This window comes from Delphinus delphis, chromosome 14 (genome assembly GCF_949987515.2).
Source record: "Delphinus delphis chromosome 14, mDelDel1.2, whole genome shotgun sequence".
In the NCBI taxonomy this organism is placed as follows: domain Eukaryota; kingdom Metazoa; phylum Chordata; class Mammalia; order Artiodactyla; family Delphinidae; genus Delphinus; species Delphinus delphis.
The window spans coordinates 75,277,815-75,293,399 of NC_082696.1; the positions used below are offsets into that span (position 1 = coordinate 75,277,815).

At 35.6% G+C, this 15,585-nt stretch overlaps 1 long non-coding RNA gene across 3 annotated transcripts in view; it reads left to right on the forward strand.

Moving 5' to 3' along the window:
* The window catches only part of LOC132437096 (uncharacterized), a 459,886-nt gene that overhangs the window by 322,454 nt on the left and 121,847 nt on the right, over positions 1-15,585 (forward strand). The gene's annotated exons all lie outside the window — the stretch shown is intronic.

A 15,585-nucleotide genomic window follows, 5' to 3' on the forward strand; every position in this document is an offset into this window, starting at 1 on the left:
GGGTAAGAGGAAAAAATGATTATTTATGATCTCATAATTCCAACCTAACCTTATTTCTGGCATTTATATAATTTCTTTCCAGTATGTTTTCTCTGTACTCATCTCCCTCCATCTAGTTATAATTACGTAGTTGGTAATATGTGATAGTCCCCTCCACTTAATATTAAAGAAGAGGATTTCTCTTTATTACCTATTCTCCATAGCCGTCCGTGCCTTATAATGGAGCATTACACCATGACCATACCATAACTTAATCATTCCATATTTTTGAAATTTAGATTGTTTCATCTTTTTTATGCTATTTTCATGTACCACTGCTGTGAACCTCTTTAAGCATAAATACTTTTCATTATTTAAAATTATTTCTTTAGAGTAGATCAAAAGGATGTATTCATTTAAATACTGTTGACATATGCTATTGAACTATAACATTTTTAAATGGTATTACCAACCTGTACTGCATACATGATACTTATTTGCCATATTTCACCAGTGTTATGAACCATTATTAATTTTTTTGGTAATTTACGGGTAAAAAATGGTGACCTGTTTTTGAAGTATAGTTGACTTACAATATTATATTAGCTTCAGATATACAGCATAGTGATTCAGTATTTTTACAGCTTATACTCCATTAAAAGTTATTACAAGATAATGGCTATAATTCCATATGTTATATAAATATCTTTGTTGCTTATCTATTTTATCCATAGTAGTTTGCACCTCTTAATCCATTACTCCTAACATGACCCTCCCCCCTTCCCTCTTCCCACTGGTAAGCACTCGTTTGTTTTCTATATCTGTCAGTCTGTTTCTGTTTAGCTATACACATTTGTATTATTTTTTTAGATTCCACATATTAGTGATATCATATGGCATTTGTCTTTCTCTGACTTATTTCACTAAGTATAATATACTCTAGGTCTATCCACATTGCTGCAAATGGCAGAATTTCATTCTTTTTTTATTAATACTCCATTGTATGTGGGGGGGGTATATATGTATACCCGTATCTCCTTTTTCCTTTCCTCTGTTTATGGACACTTGGCTTGCTTCCATATCTTGGCTATTGTAAATAATGCTGTTATAAACATTGGGGTGCACGTATCTTTTCGAATTAGTGTTTTCATTACATACCAAGATACCGGATACATACCAAGAATGGAGTTGCTGAGTACTATGGTCATATGGTAGTTCTAGTTTTAGTTTTTTGAGGAAACTCCATACTGTTTTCCACAGTGGCTGCACCAATTTACATTTCTACCAGCAGTGTACAGGGTTCTCTTTTCTCTACATCCTCACCAGTATTTGTTACTTGTAGACTTTTTGATGATAGCCAGTCTGACAAGTGTGAGATGATATCTCATTGTTGTCTTGATTTACACTTCTTTAATAATTAATGATATTGAGCATCTTTTCATGTGTCTTTTAGTCATCTGTATGTCCTCTTTAGAAAAATTTTTATTCATGTTTTCTGTGCCATTTTTTGGTTAGGTTGTTTGTTTTTTGATATTGAGTTGTATGAGCTGTTTATTTTTCATATTAACCCCATATTGGTCATATCATTTACAAATATTTTTCCCATTCCATACATTGTGTTTTTGTTTTGTCAGTGGTTTCCTTTAAACTGTAAAAGCTTTTAAGTTCAATTAGGTCCCATTTGTTTATTTTTCCTTTTATTATTTTGCATTAGGTGACAGATAAAAAAATATTACTATGTGTTATGTCACAGAGTTTTCTGCTGATGTCCTAGGAATTTTTTATCGTGTCATACCTTACACTTAGGTCTTTAACCATTTTGAGTTTATTTTTGCACATGGTTTGAGGAAATGTTTTAATCTTATTCTTTTCCATGAGGCTGTCCAGTTTTCCCAGCACCACTTATTGAAGAGACTGTTTTCTCTCCATTGTGTTTCTTGCTTCCTTTGTTGTAGATTAATTGACCATAGGTGTGTGGGTTTATTTCTGGGCTGTCTGTTCTGTTCCATTGATCTATGTGTCTGTTTTTGTGCCAGTAACATGCTGTTTTGGTTACTGTAGCTTTATAGTATAGTATAAAAGTCTGGCAGGGTGATACCTTCAGTTTTGCTCTTTTTTTTCTCAACATTGGTTTGAAATTTCAGGGTCTTTTGTGGTTCAGTATAAATTTTAGTATTATTTGCTGTAGCTGTGAAAAATATCATGGGTATTTGATAGTGATTTCATTAAATCTCTAGATTGACTTTGGTAGTAAGGACATTTTAACAATGTTATTTCTTCCAATTCAAGAACATGGATTCATTCAAGAACATGGATTTCATTTGCTAGTATCACTTTCAAATTCCTTCATCAATGTTTTATAGTTTTCAGATTATAAGTCTTTCACCTCTTTGGTTAATTTTATTTCAAAGTATTCTATTCTTTTTGATGTGATTTTAAATGGGATTTTTTCTTGCTTTCTCTTTCTGATAGTTCATTATTAGTTTATAGAAAAGCAACAGATTTCTGTTATTAATGCTGTATCTGGCATATTTGCTAAATTCATTTATTAGTTCTAGTAATTTTTTGATGGAGACTTTAAGGTTTTCTATATATAGTATCATATTATCTGCAAATAGTGACAGTTTTACTTCTTCCCATCCAATTTGGATGCCTTTTATTTCTTTTTCTAGTTTGACTGCTGTGGCTATGACTTCCACATTCTGTCAAGTAGAAGTGGCAAGAGTGAGTGTCCTTGTCTTGTTCCAGATTTCAGAAGAAAAGTTTTCAACTTTTCACCATTGAATATTTGATAGCAGTGGGTTTGTCATAAATGGCCTTTACTATGTTGAGATATGTTCTCTCTATACCAACTTTGATGCGAGTTTTTCTTATGAATGGATGTTTAATTTTGTCAAATGCGTTTTCTGCATCTATTGAGATAATCGTGTGATTTTTATTCTTCCTTTTGTTACTGTGGTGTGTCACGTTGATTCATTTGCAGGTATTGAACCATCCTTTCATCCCTGGGATAAATTCCAGTTGATCATGGGGTATGATCCTTTTTATATATTGTTGAATTTGGCTTGCTAACATTTTGTTGAGGGGTTTTTTGCATCTATATTCTTCAGAGATATTGGCCGGTAATTTTCTTTTTTTGTTGTATATTTGTATGGTTTTGGTATCAGGATAGTGGTGGTCACATAGAATGAATTTGGGAGTGTTCCCTCCTCTTCAATTTTTTGGAATATTTTGATAAAGATAGGTATTAGTTCTTCTTTATATGTTTGGTAGAATTCCGTGTGAAGCTGTCTGATCCTGTAGTTTCGTTTGCTGGGAGTTGTTTTTTTTTTTTAATTACAAATTCAATTTCACTACTAGTGATTGGTTTGTTCAGATTGAATCAGGAATAACTAGACAATCTTGGCAGGTTGTATATTTCTAGAAATTTGTCCATTTGTTCTAGATTGTCCAATTTGTTGGCATGTAACTGTTTGTCATATTTTCTTACGATTTTTTGTATTTCTGGCATCAGTTTTTATTTTTCCTCTTTCATTTCTTATTTTGTTTATTTCGGTCCCCTCTCTTTTCTTCTTGGTGAGCCTAGCTAAACACTTATCAATTTTGTTTATCCTTTTAAAAAATCAGCTCTTGGTTTCAATGATCTTTTCTATTGTTTTTTTAATCTCTATTTTATTTATGTCCTCTCTGATATTTATTTTCCCCTTTCTTCTGCTGTCTGTGCACTAGTGCACATCTGGTTTAACCTATGTTGTTCTTACTGCTCTCCTTGCTTTCCCCTCATCCTTAATTTTCCTACCCTATCAGTTCATTCCCAATGACGTATTTACAGACTACTAACAATCACCTAAAAATCCACATATGCTCTTTGATGTCGTCTCACACCATCTACTTGTTTCATTTCTCAGATCCCATTTAAACTGAAACACTCTGAAGAGCTGCCTATACTTGTTGCTTCCATTATTTCCTATCTTATTCTCTTTTGAACCTACTCCACTCAGGATTTCATCTCAACCATTCCATTGAAACTGCCCTTGTCAAGCTGATCAGTAACCTCCAAATTACCAAATCCAGTAATCCCTTCTCAGTATTTATCTTAGATTACCTATCAGTAGCATTTGAGGAAGAAGTTGATCGCATCTTCCTCTTTGAAACTGTTTCTTCATTGGATTCCGGGACACACACTCTCCCTGTTTGTCTCCTACCTCTCTGGCTACTTCTTCCTCATCTTTCTGGCCTCTTAATGTTACAGTGCTTTAAACACCAATGATATGCTGATGACTCTAGTATATTTATCTCTAATCTTGATCTCTTCCTTGAATATCAGTCAGGCTCATGGAATGCCTGTTTGTCAATTCTTTGTGAACACTTAACAGCCTCTCCTCAATCTTAATTTGATGAATAATACTTCTGATTCCATCCCTACCCTCCTGTAACACACACACATCAGCTCTTCCTATAGTCTTCCAATGTCACCAAATGGCAACTGTGTCTACCAGTTGTTCTGGCCAGAAATGTTAGTGTCATCTTTGATTCCTCTCTTTATCTGTCACCCTGGCAGATCCTTTCTACTCTATCTTGTAAATGTCTCTGGAATCTATCCTAGTCTATGCCACCATTACCATTTGCCTGGATTATTCCAGTAGCTTCCAATGGTCTCCTTATTACTACTCTTGCAAAAGGAAGACATTTTCTAAAACTCATACTGAATAAAAATTTTCCATCTGCTTCTTATTCACTTAAAACCTGAAGTCTTTACTATGAGCTGAAAGACCTACATGGTCTGGCCCACTAAAAACTCTCTTAACCTCATTTCCACTCCCACCACGCTGTACCAAGAAAAAATCAATCATGTCTCATCTCAGGGTTTATGGATTTTCTCATTTTCTGTCTGTAATGTTCTTACCCTGGATGTCTGTGTGATTAGTTCCTTTACATCCTTTGTATATTTACTTCCATGTCTCTTTATCAAGAAACATATATTGCAACCCCTCAATCCCTTTTACCTGGTTTATTTTACTTTATAGGATTTGTTACTAACATATTCTGTATTAAGTTTTTTGTTCTTTTGTTGTTTATTGTATAATTTCCCATTCTAGAAGGCAAGCTCCTGAAAATAGGACCTTTGCCTGTTGTGTTCACTGATGTGTCCCCAAAAGCCTAGAATAGTGCTTGGCCATAGCAAATGTTCAATAAGTGTGTGTCGAATTAAGGAAAGTTGGTTCCTGGGTTGTCCTTTAAACTTAAGACACAGAACCTCTTATGGTGGTATCAAGGGTCTGCATTGTTAACAAGGCCTTCTAGTGTGACAGTTACTGTTCTGGATTTTTAAAACAGTTGTAATGTGAAATCAAAGTGGTATATGAGGTAACAAAACTTTAAAAAAGAGGAAATTTTAAATGTATTCAGCAGCAGTGGCATGTATATTGATTAGATAGTTGAGGTTAATGAGGAAGTACATTCTTAATTATTATCGAGTTTAACTTTATAAGAAATATTTTCTACTCTCTTGTAGTCCACGCAAAATACCAAAGAAATTTGAGTTATATCTTGCGTGAAGAAATCAGAATTCGCTGCTTTTAGACCAAGTATCTTTGTTTTCTATGAGTTTTCTTTTACTGTAGGGAAAATATTAAATAAATCCACTGATAAAATATTTTAAAAGAAAATATTAAAATTTAATAATTAAAATTTTAAAAATGAATTCTAAATTTTATATATGTTAGAGGAATATGGTGTCTGTGTATTCTCTGACATATCTTAAATTTTTCTGTGATTCTGCAGTATGATTCTGCCAAAGTAGTAGCGGTGCTATATTTAAATATCTCTAAATTCTTTATAATATTCAAAATGGATAAGTTGTCCTTATTTTGATCCATAGATAAATTATGGAAACAAAATAGAGTCATTATTCTAAATTAAGCAACATGAAACAGAGAAGATATCAGGAGACCACTGTGAATCCAGTGATCTGTCCCAGCAAATAGTATGTTTTTCAGATTTTTCTGTTCCTAATGGCTCATCAGGCAGTATTTAAAAAAATGAATTGATGGGCTTCCCTGGTGGCGCAATGGTTGAGAGTCCGCCTGCCAATGCAGGGGACACGGGTTCGTGCCCCGGTCCGGGAAGATCCCACATGCCGCGGAGCGGCTGGGCCCGTGAGCCATGGCCGCTGAGCCTGCGCATCCGGAGCCTGTGCTCCACAACGGGAGAGGCCACAACAGTGAGAGGCCCGCATATCGCAAAAAAAAAAAAAAAAAAAAAAAAAAGAATTGAGTTGTAGTGTATAAACAATAGAGCTTCCTGTCAGTCATAAAGACACTCTTCAGAGAGAAATGAGATGTGCAGTTCTATCTTTTCTCGGCGATAACAGATGACACATACATTTTGGTTCACATTTTCCAACCATAATCTCCAAAGCAAGAAACTTTATTGAGAATATGTGAGTTCCATGATCTTAAAATAACCTTTGGCCTCAAATCTGCAAATGACATTAAAGTCATTACTTTTCTTGAGGTTGTGCTTACAAGGAGAGTGGTTAAAATATAGACCTGTAATTATCATAATTTTGGAAATTGGCAAATCTAAGCAAGAGGATGCTAAGCCATAAAGGAGGACTAGAGAAATCTCAGACATTGCTTTCATTTTCATCCTTGATGTGATTTGAATCATTCTTTAAAAAACAAATTTTATAATCGTGTCTTTTCCTCTAACACATCCTTGTGCATGGTGATGTTGGTTCATAGTGGTTTGAGAGTCAGGGCTTGGGAGTCAGAGACTTAGGTTTAGTTTCTGCTCTACCAATTAGCCCAGTTAGATGAAGTGACCTGCAGAAAGTCTTCTAATTTCTTACATTCAGTTAACACATCTAAATGTTAGGGTACTAACAGAATTTACTAGGGTAGTGATGTCAAAAAATGGCCCCAGACTCTCCCTTCCCCCAGGGAGACATGGATTCAACAACAATACACAGACCAATTCCTTTTGTGAGAAATCCAGATACTAGTTAATAGAATCCTGCAGTTGCACCCCGTATGAGTGCAAAACCAGCCACATCAAAGCCAATAGGAAAATTCGTGGCAATCACTTGCCATAGTACCTCTCTCTTCCCAGCTCAGAGCAGTGTGATCACGAGAAAACTCTCAGCTTCTGGCATCTCCCTGTGTAGGGAAAGAGAAGACTGAAATATACATCGAACTTGCAAACTTTTCAGAGGGCTGCCTGAGGGACTGATTTTAATCTTGCCTGAATCTAAATGCTGACAGGAAAGGGCAACAAATTTGGGGTCACTGAAAACAGAGGCACACACTCATTGCCATAGTCACTTCCCCCAGCTCATCATGGAATAAGTAGAAGAACCCCCCCCCCCAACTCCCAGCTTCTCCTTGGGGAGAGGAAGAGTTGGATCATTTGTCCAACATTCTGACTTTTTGAGGAGCTACCCCAAAGGGACTGGTTTTTGTCTCACCTGTGTTGGAATCTTGTTGGGAGTTGGTATAATCTCAGTGCTTACGAGTCCCTGAGAACAAAAGATAGCTGAGCGTTTTGCTGCTGCTCCAGAGAATACACGGTACAGCAGACAGAGGGTGATAGAGCTTGGCAGTCTTCCTCTCAGGGGGGAAGAGAAGAGTGGGGCCAACATTAAACATTCCAGCTTTTCACTTTCTGCCATAGACTTTCTTCACCTACAAACCCATCCTTATTCTGAACCAGCGTTCCTAAAGCTAACTCTGATTATGTTCTTGCCTTGTTTAGAGATTTCTTTTATATTCATGTTGCCAAAGATAAAGCATGCATTTCTTAAAGTTGCCTCTAAAGTTTGTTCTGTTCATCTGGCTAAATTTCCAATCTCCCTCCTCTCCATCGCTGCTACCCTGTGCTCCAAAGAGAGTAGCTCCTTATTCACTACATCTGCCTGGGTTTTTTTAAGCTACTTCTTTGTACACATTCTTAAAAAATTTGCTTCCTGCCTTCTTTACCTGGAAGAAGCTGCCAATTTGCTAAGCTCAGACATTCCCTTTTCTTTGAATCTTTCTCAAGTCGCCAGAATCAGTCACTAAATATATGTTTCCAGATTTCTCTGTTCCTGTCTATATAATAGCACTTATTGCATTGTATTGCAATTGTTAGTTTTTGTATTCTGACTGGTCTTTGAATTTAGGTCAGACTGTATCTTATGTTTAAAAGAGACCTAGTACCTAGCACCATGCTTGTCACATAAGAAACACTAACTAAATGTAGCCTGGATTAAGGAACATCATAAATTGGTGTGAACAAAAGATCAAGTAATGATTTTCTGAAAACAAAAACAAAACTAAACACTCCAAGTGTCTTTATGTAAAACTAGGGGAAGCTGTTGTTAATGAAAAAGTGTTGCCTGCCACATCATTAAAAAAACAGAAGATGTTGCAGCCATCAAGCCATCACATTTCAGCCACCCTAATGGTGAGCCTTGAGGGAACTCAGGGTAGAAACAGGATGCCCACCATCAAGCCATCAGTCACTACAGCCATGCCCCCAACAGTCCACCCAGGATGAGACAGCATAGGATACTGGCCCCAGATAGCTGAGGTGCACATCAAAGGAATGATTTCAGTGAGCCCAGACTCTTGCATTTTCACATACATAGAAAAGCATTAAACTCCTTAACTTGAGATATCTGGTTTTCTTTAACAGTAATCTTTTGATGTTTCAACTACCTGGTCTTCATTGCGAAGACTCCTATAGATCCTGCCTTCTCCCATACCTCTTTGGAGTGGTCCCTCAGAGAGATCTTAGAGTACTGTCTCCCGGGCTTGAAGTCCTCAAATAATCCACCAAATAAAACAAAACTCTCAGCTTTTAGATTGTGCATTTTTTTCAGTCAACACTGTGAGACAAATGATTATTAAAGGAAGCATATTTGAGTTGATGTGGCAGTGAAAACAACAGTTCAAAGATTTGATGTTCCTTGTCAGGAAGGTCCGTTACCTCTCCTTAGGTGGCACACACAGATGAATAGAATGGTATCCGTGTTCTCAAGACATTACAATCTGTAAGGAAAAACAGTTATGTGAACAGTTTGGTGGAATAAGGGAGTACAAAAGCTATGACAGGTGTGTATACTGGATATGTATAAAATGGGTGTGGTGAGTTCTTTATGAGGTTAGATAAGGCCTCCTAGAGGAAGTAATTAAATTAAATTAAAAATGTAACCTTTTTGAGAAAAAAAGGCAAATATTAACACCAGAACTTGTAAAATGTCAAATGGGTAATGAATGAAGTAGAGCCTTGGTTTTTGCATTCCTCTTGTAAGCCAGTTGGACATGTTGTATTCATGTGTATTTATGTATATTCAAAACCTGTATTCTAACTGAAAATTTTATTTATTACTAATTGGTGTGTATTGTTGATTTTGTTAAGCAACCATATTGAATTTACACAAGAGGAGAAATTGAAATATTTCATTATAAGCACTGATCTAATTATGTTGCGAAGAGATCAAAGCATGGAGTCAGGTGAAGTGATAGAGCTCCTGTTGGGCCTGGCATCCTTTTACAGAAAGCTCAGGCTTTGTTCTTATTCCCACGTTCTTTAGGAATGTGATCAAAGGTATTTAGATCTCTCAGGCCACACAGTTTGAAATTGACAGTCACCTCAGAGAACAGACTCTGAATCGTCTATGGGGACATCATCAGAATAACACCAGTCAATTATTTTTCTAAGTTAAACAAATATCTCTGATAACAATCATTAAAATTCAAACAGATAATTAATAATTATACTCTGTAGTTTAGTCCCATTGAGAGAAAATTAATTTACATGCTAACAGTATTTTTACTAGTTATTTGTTGCAATTTTGCTACACAGTGAGGCTAAGATGTTCATATGCATTTGATATTGAATTTTTTCCCCAAAGGGTACATTTGCTTAAGGAGAAAAGTAATCATTATACATATTGAAAGTCATATGGTTTTGAACTTTACTAATGTCTGGATAAGACAAGTTCCCAAAACTTACTTGTCTTCTCTGTTAGGAGTGTCTTAGCTATTATTAGGATTTCATACATTCATATTAACTCTATAATCGGCTGTTGAAGTTTCTTTAAAACTTCGTAAGATTTTTATTGGAGTTGCAATTAATCTATACATTAAAGAGAACTGAAATTTTTTGTCAGTTGATGAACATTGCATACGTCTCTCTTTGTCTGTTATTTGTCTCAATGCGGTTTTAAATTTTCCTGCAGAAAGGTCTTATAAAATTCTTGTTAAATTTATTCCTAGGTATCTATTTGTATTGTTGTTATTGTTATTACTGTAAGTAGTGTCTCGACCTACTTCATTCTTACTCTGGAAAAACCTGCCCAAGATGTTTTTAGCATCATTACTTTTAATTACAATAAGAACTGGAATTAAGTGTTGACCAGAGAAAGCATAAATAATGCTGTATCCATATGATGGGATATTGTAGATAGTTTAAATTGAGTGAAAAACAGTATATACAAGAATACAAGTGAATCTTAGAAATAAAGTGCTTTTTGGAAAAAAAAAGAATTTCAGAGGACTACATGTACACTCAAAAAGAAACAGATTGAATACATAATGCCATAGCAACATTCACATATATGGTAAAAGTGTTTTAACAAACAGAATGATAAGCTCAAAATTAATGATAACAATTACCTTTGGGAACAGTAAAACGGAGGATAGGTAGGATTAGGGAGGAACAAAAAGTAGCTTCAAAGGGGGAGATAATATTTTAGTCTTAGATTTGGATGGTGGTTCGTATATGTTCACTTTATTATTATACTTCATTAGTTTCATATATCTTACCTTCATTATTTTGTATGCATTAAATATTAGATATTGTTTTTTAAGCAATAGGAATAGCTCAGGTTTTTCAAAACGGTTAGGAATTCACAAATAAATAACAGATCCCTAAAAATTACTGTAAATCCTTTTAGTATTAACTTGTAGTCCTCTTATACAAGGCCTGTGAACACGAAATCCTTAAAAGAGGCTTTTATGAGCTTCATATGTAGCCTAAGACATAACAAGAAATATGTTTTCTTAATATATTAAATTGATTCTGTGATTGAAAATATGATACTCTTTGAAATAAAATATGGCAACATATTAATAGAATATCAATATTGTAATATTACTTCAGGTCTTTACAAAACTATCATTTTATTCAATGAGGCCTACTCTGACTACCCTATTTATTACTGTAAACTTCTCTCCCAGTCCCCTAACCCTGATCTTCTTTTTCTTTCTTATTCATAACACTGCACGTCTTTGATCATATTGTTTAGCTTACTTATGATATTTATTGTTTAATATCTATTTCCTCTCACTAGAAGGCAGTATGGAAGCGAGCTTCTGAAATGGTCCTCTATGCATTACCTCTTCTGATATTTGTGTCTTGGTGTAGTACTTACCCACTTTGAATCATGGATGGCCTTTGTGACAAATAGAATACTCTAGAAGTGGTTTTGTATGACTTCCAGTACTAGGTCATAAAAACATTTCAGTTTCTAACTTGTCCTCTCTCGGATCATTTACTCTGGTGAAATCCATCTGTCATATCATGGGGACATTCAAGTAGCCTTGTGGAAAGAGTTACCAAGGGATGAAGTGAGGCTTCTTGCCAGCAAACAGAAAAAACTTGCCAGCCATTTGAGTGATCCACTTTGAAAGTAGATTTTTCCAACCCCAGTTATGCCTTCAGATGACAGCATCTGGCCCCCATTTTGACCACAACCTTAAGAGAGACACTTAAGCAGAATCACCCAGGTCACCCATAAATACTTGACCCACAGAAACTATCAGAGATAATAAATGGTTATTTTTTAAGCCAGGAAATTATGATTTAAAAATAAAGCCATAAATGTGATTATAAAATCCTCTGTTAAAACCTCAGAAAGCTATGAGGTGGTAACTCAAAGAACCATTCAGTTAAAACAGTTGGGCTTTGTTCTCACAGCCTCAGCTTAACCCGAAGGTAGAAAATATGCTACCTTGAAGATGCTTATGGGTGTAGCTTTGTCAAGTGAAATGAACCCCAATATAATTCACAAGGGACCAAAGAAATTTGGTGAGAGTTTTACAGACAGAAACACAGCCAGCTTAATCTGCAAGGGGCAGAGACAGTACAGAATAAAAAGAGAAATTTGGATCCTCAATCATTTTACATACAGGAAGCAAACTGATAAAATTGCTTAGCTGTAAACACATGCCACATTTCTTGACAAAGAAGAATGATTGGAAAGGCAGAACTAAGGGCCCAGAGTATGGAGGCTATTGGGACTGGCCTTCAGTCCTAATGAAGGAACTGACAACATGTGCCTTGTGGGATTTCAGAATTGCTGTGGACCAGTGAATTTTATATGCCTCCCATTGTTTTAATTTTTCAATGAGAACGTTTACAGTGGTTATCCTTTGCCTTTCCCAAAAATTGTTTGTTGGGACTCTGGTGGATAGATACCTTGTCTATTTAGTTCACAGGTCTTCATATTGAGAACTCAGAACTGGATCCATGGAGCTTCATTTGCACCTGACTTGATTTAGATGGTAAGTTGCTACCTCCCCAAGACAGCTGTTTGTCTCCTCACTGAATGTAAAAGTACTTTAAAGTTCTTTTACTGCCATCAATGTCAAGGTTAATGGCTAAAATTCACCATTGACTGTTGCTGTAAGGGACTGAGACCTTTGAGGGGCTTGGGGGGAAATGACCACTTTGTATATGAGAGGAATATGAATCATTGCAAGCCAGGGAGCACACTGAGATACCTAGTCTACAAATTTGCTCACACTATTCTTCATATTCTCGTCATCATGCTTTGTGGAATCCCACCCAAACTGAATCATGGCTGGCCTATGTAACCAATAGGGTATTATTAAAACAACAGATGGTGTGTGACTTCTAACGTAGGCAAGTAATGTCGTTTTGTTTGCCAATTTTAATCTCAGGTGCCTAGAAGAGTTCCTGGTACATAGCAGACGTTCAATAGATATTTACTGTAATAAAGGATAAATACTGATGACATACATTTTGGTCATTATAATAAATTATTTTGAAATAATTTGTATTTTGTTACTCTTTGTTCATGCTATCTGTGAATTTTAGCCATTACGCTTGACTTTGATGGCAGTAAGAGAACTTTCAAGTTCTTTTACATTCAGTGAGGAGACAAACAGCTCTCTTGGGGAGGTAGCAATCTACCTCTGTATCATCAGCACAACTTACTTTCTAATATACAATCATCTCTTCTGTTTTCAGCTACCACTTGTGTATATCTAACTCCTGTCACTTACTGCAACACTGAAGCCTTCTGTCTTCTTGAATTATCTTACTTGACTATGTGGTATTGAGATACAGACTTTTTTATATACAACTGCATTGTGGTTCAGCTGCTATTCCTGGCAGCCAACCATTGAGCATTTACCATGTGTCATATGTTGTAATATTTAATCCTTACAGTTCTATGAGTCAGTGCTGTTAACTCCATAGTAAGAAATGGAGGAAAATGAGGAAAATGGGGCATAAAGAAGTTTAAGAGATTAACAATAAGAGACAGAATTTGAACTAAGGCAATTAGACTTGGAAGACTATGTTCAGTCAACATCAGTTCACTGTGCTATCCTGTCTTAGATTTCAAGTCTAACACCTGATTTCAGATGAAAGGCCTTTAAATGCAATGAAAACAAGAAGGGTCCCCGAGGCATACTTGTTGACTTCTATACGCAAAATGTAATTGTCTTTCATATCCATTAACATGTTCTGAAGAAGAAACTTTGACTTTTAAATAGAATACCTGTTAATATTTTACAAAAATGCATATTTATTTTAATACTACATATAGTCAACGAAAAAATTAATCCTAATGGGCCAATTAACTGAATAAATTTCTCAGTTTTTACTCATAAATATATACCAAAAGAGCTTAGCTTTTATAGAGATACCAACTTGCCTGGATAGTAGTTAGTTTTAATAATGTTGCCATGATCAGAATCAAGGGCCAAACCAAGCCTTTGCTGTATAGCTACAGAGCCCAGTAAGAGAGGATTTATAAAATCTTTCACTAACAAAAGCTTTTACTAATCCCAGTCAACAAACTGATTTAGTACGCAGATTAAATAAGAAAACAAACGACAAAACCAATCTTGACTTCCAGATGGTTGGTCATTGAATATTGTGAGCAACCTGGTTTAGTTTATACGTCTAGACTTAAGAGGCAGTCTGATTTATTGAGCAAAATCATCAGATTTCATCTACTAATTTTCTGTAGATCACAGTTATATTTACTAAGTTAGGCCTTAATAACTACCACATTAGAAAAACAAAACACGACAAAACAAAATTTCAGTGACTTTAAAAAGGATTATTTCTTCTGTGAGTTTCATGTCCCACATAGGGAGTTATGCGGAGCTCTGAATGACAAAATCTCTCAGTGACCCAGGTTGATGGAGACTTCATCTCCTGTGGGTGCAACATTTGGACACATGATTCAGGAGCTATCATAGAAAGGAAGAGGGATTCAGATGGCACACTAACGCTTACCTGCCTGACCTCATTAGAAACACATGGCACTAGTACAAAGGAAATATAGACACACACGTGCATGTTTTATATTGATCTATCTGAATTCATTAATCTTGTCTTCTTTTGGCTGTGTCTTTCTGTTAAATTCATCTAATGAATTTAGATTTGTGTTATTTTTAGATTTGTGTTATTTTTCTTCTGTGATTTCCAGTTTTTTAATAGATTTTAATTTGTTAAATCATCTACATTTTAATTTATTTTTTCAACCTTTCCTTTATTTTCTTGAACATATCAATAACAATCATTTTAAAAGTCTTCAACAATAGTGAAAATATCTGGATCACCAGTGGTGTGCTCCCATTGTTTATTTTCTCTCTGCTTCTTTTGTCTTGCTAAGTAATTTTTTATTTAATGTTAGACATTGAGGATAAAAATCTATAGAGGTTTCTGATTATGTTTTCTCCTTCCAGAGAGATTCTCTGTGTCTCTTGGACAGAGAGATGGGTAGCTGATTATCCATCAAGTAACTTCAACTAGGTACTGGGTACAGTCAGTGCCACATTGCAGCTCTGAAAAAAATCCAGTCTCTGTCAAGCTTGCACCTGTCCCTATGGGATTTTCAAGTAGGAGTCTGGTGTATTTTATGTAGTTCATCTCCCTAGTTAAGGAGCCAAACTCTAATTTTTGTCTTATGAATCGTTTACTTTTCAGAGGCTTTTTCTTTTAGGATTTTAGCCTGCTGACCCGGTTTTGGTCATACTAGCTACATGCTTGAGGCTCTCTAAATCTCTGTTTCTGCTTTCTAAATCTCTGCTTCCACATAGCAACCAGAGTTTTCACTGGATTTTTTGCCTCCTGTCAATGCAAGAATCATCAAAAGATCCCAAATAAAAGCAGCTGCAGAAGCAGCTTACTTTTTCAATATTCTTCTATCTCTAGAGTCTTAGCCCTTCTATTTTTCTGCCTCAGAAGCTTCTTGCTACCTTCAGGCAAATGAATGCTATATTTTATTTTGCCTTCCTAGTTGTTAGAAACACTAGTCTGCTGCTCAGCTGTTCCATCACTTCCCAAAATAGAAGTCCT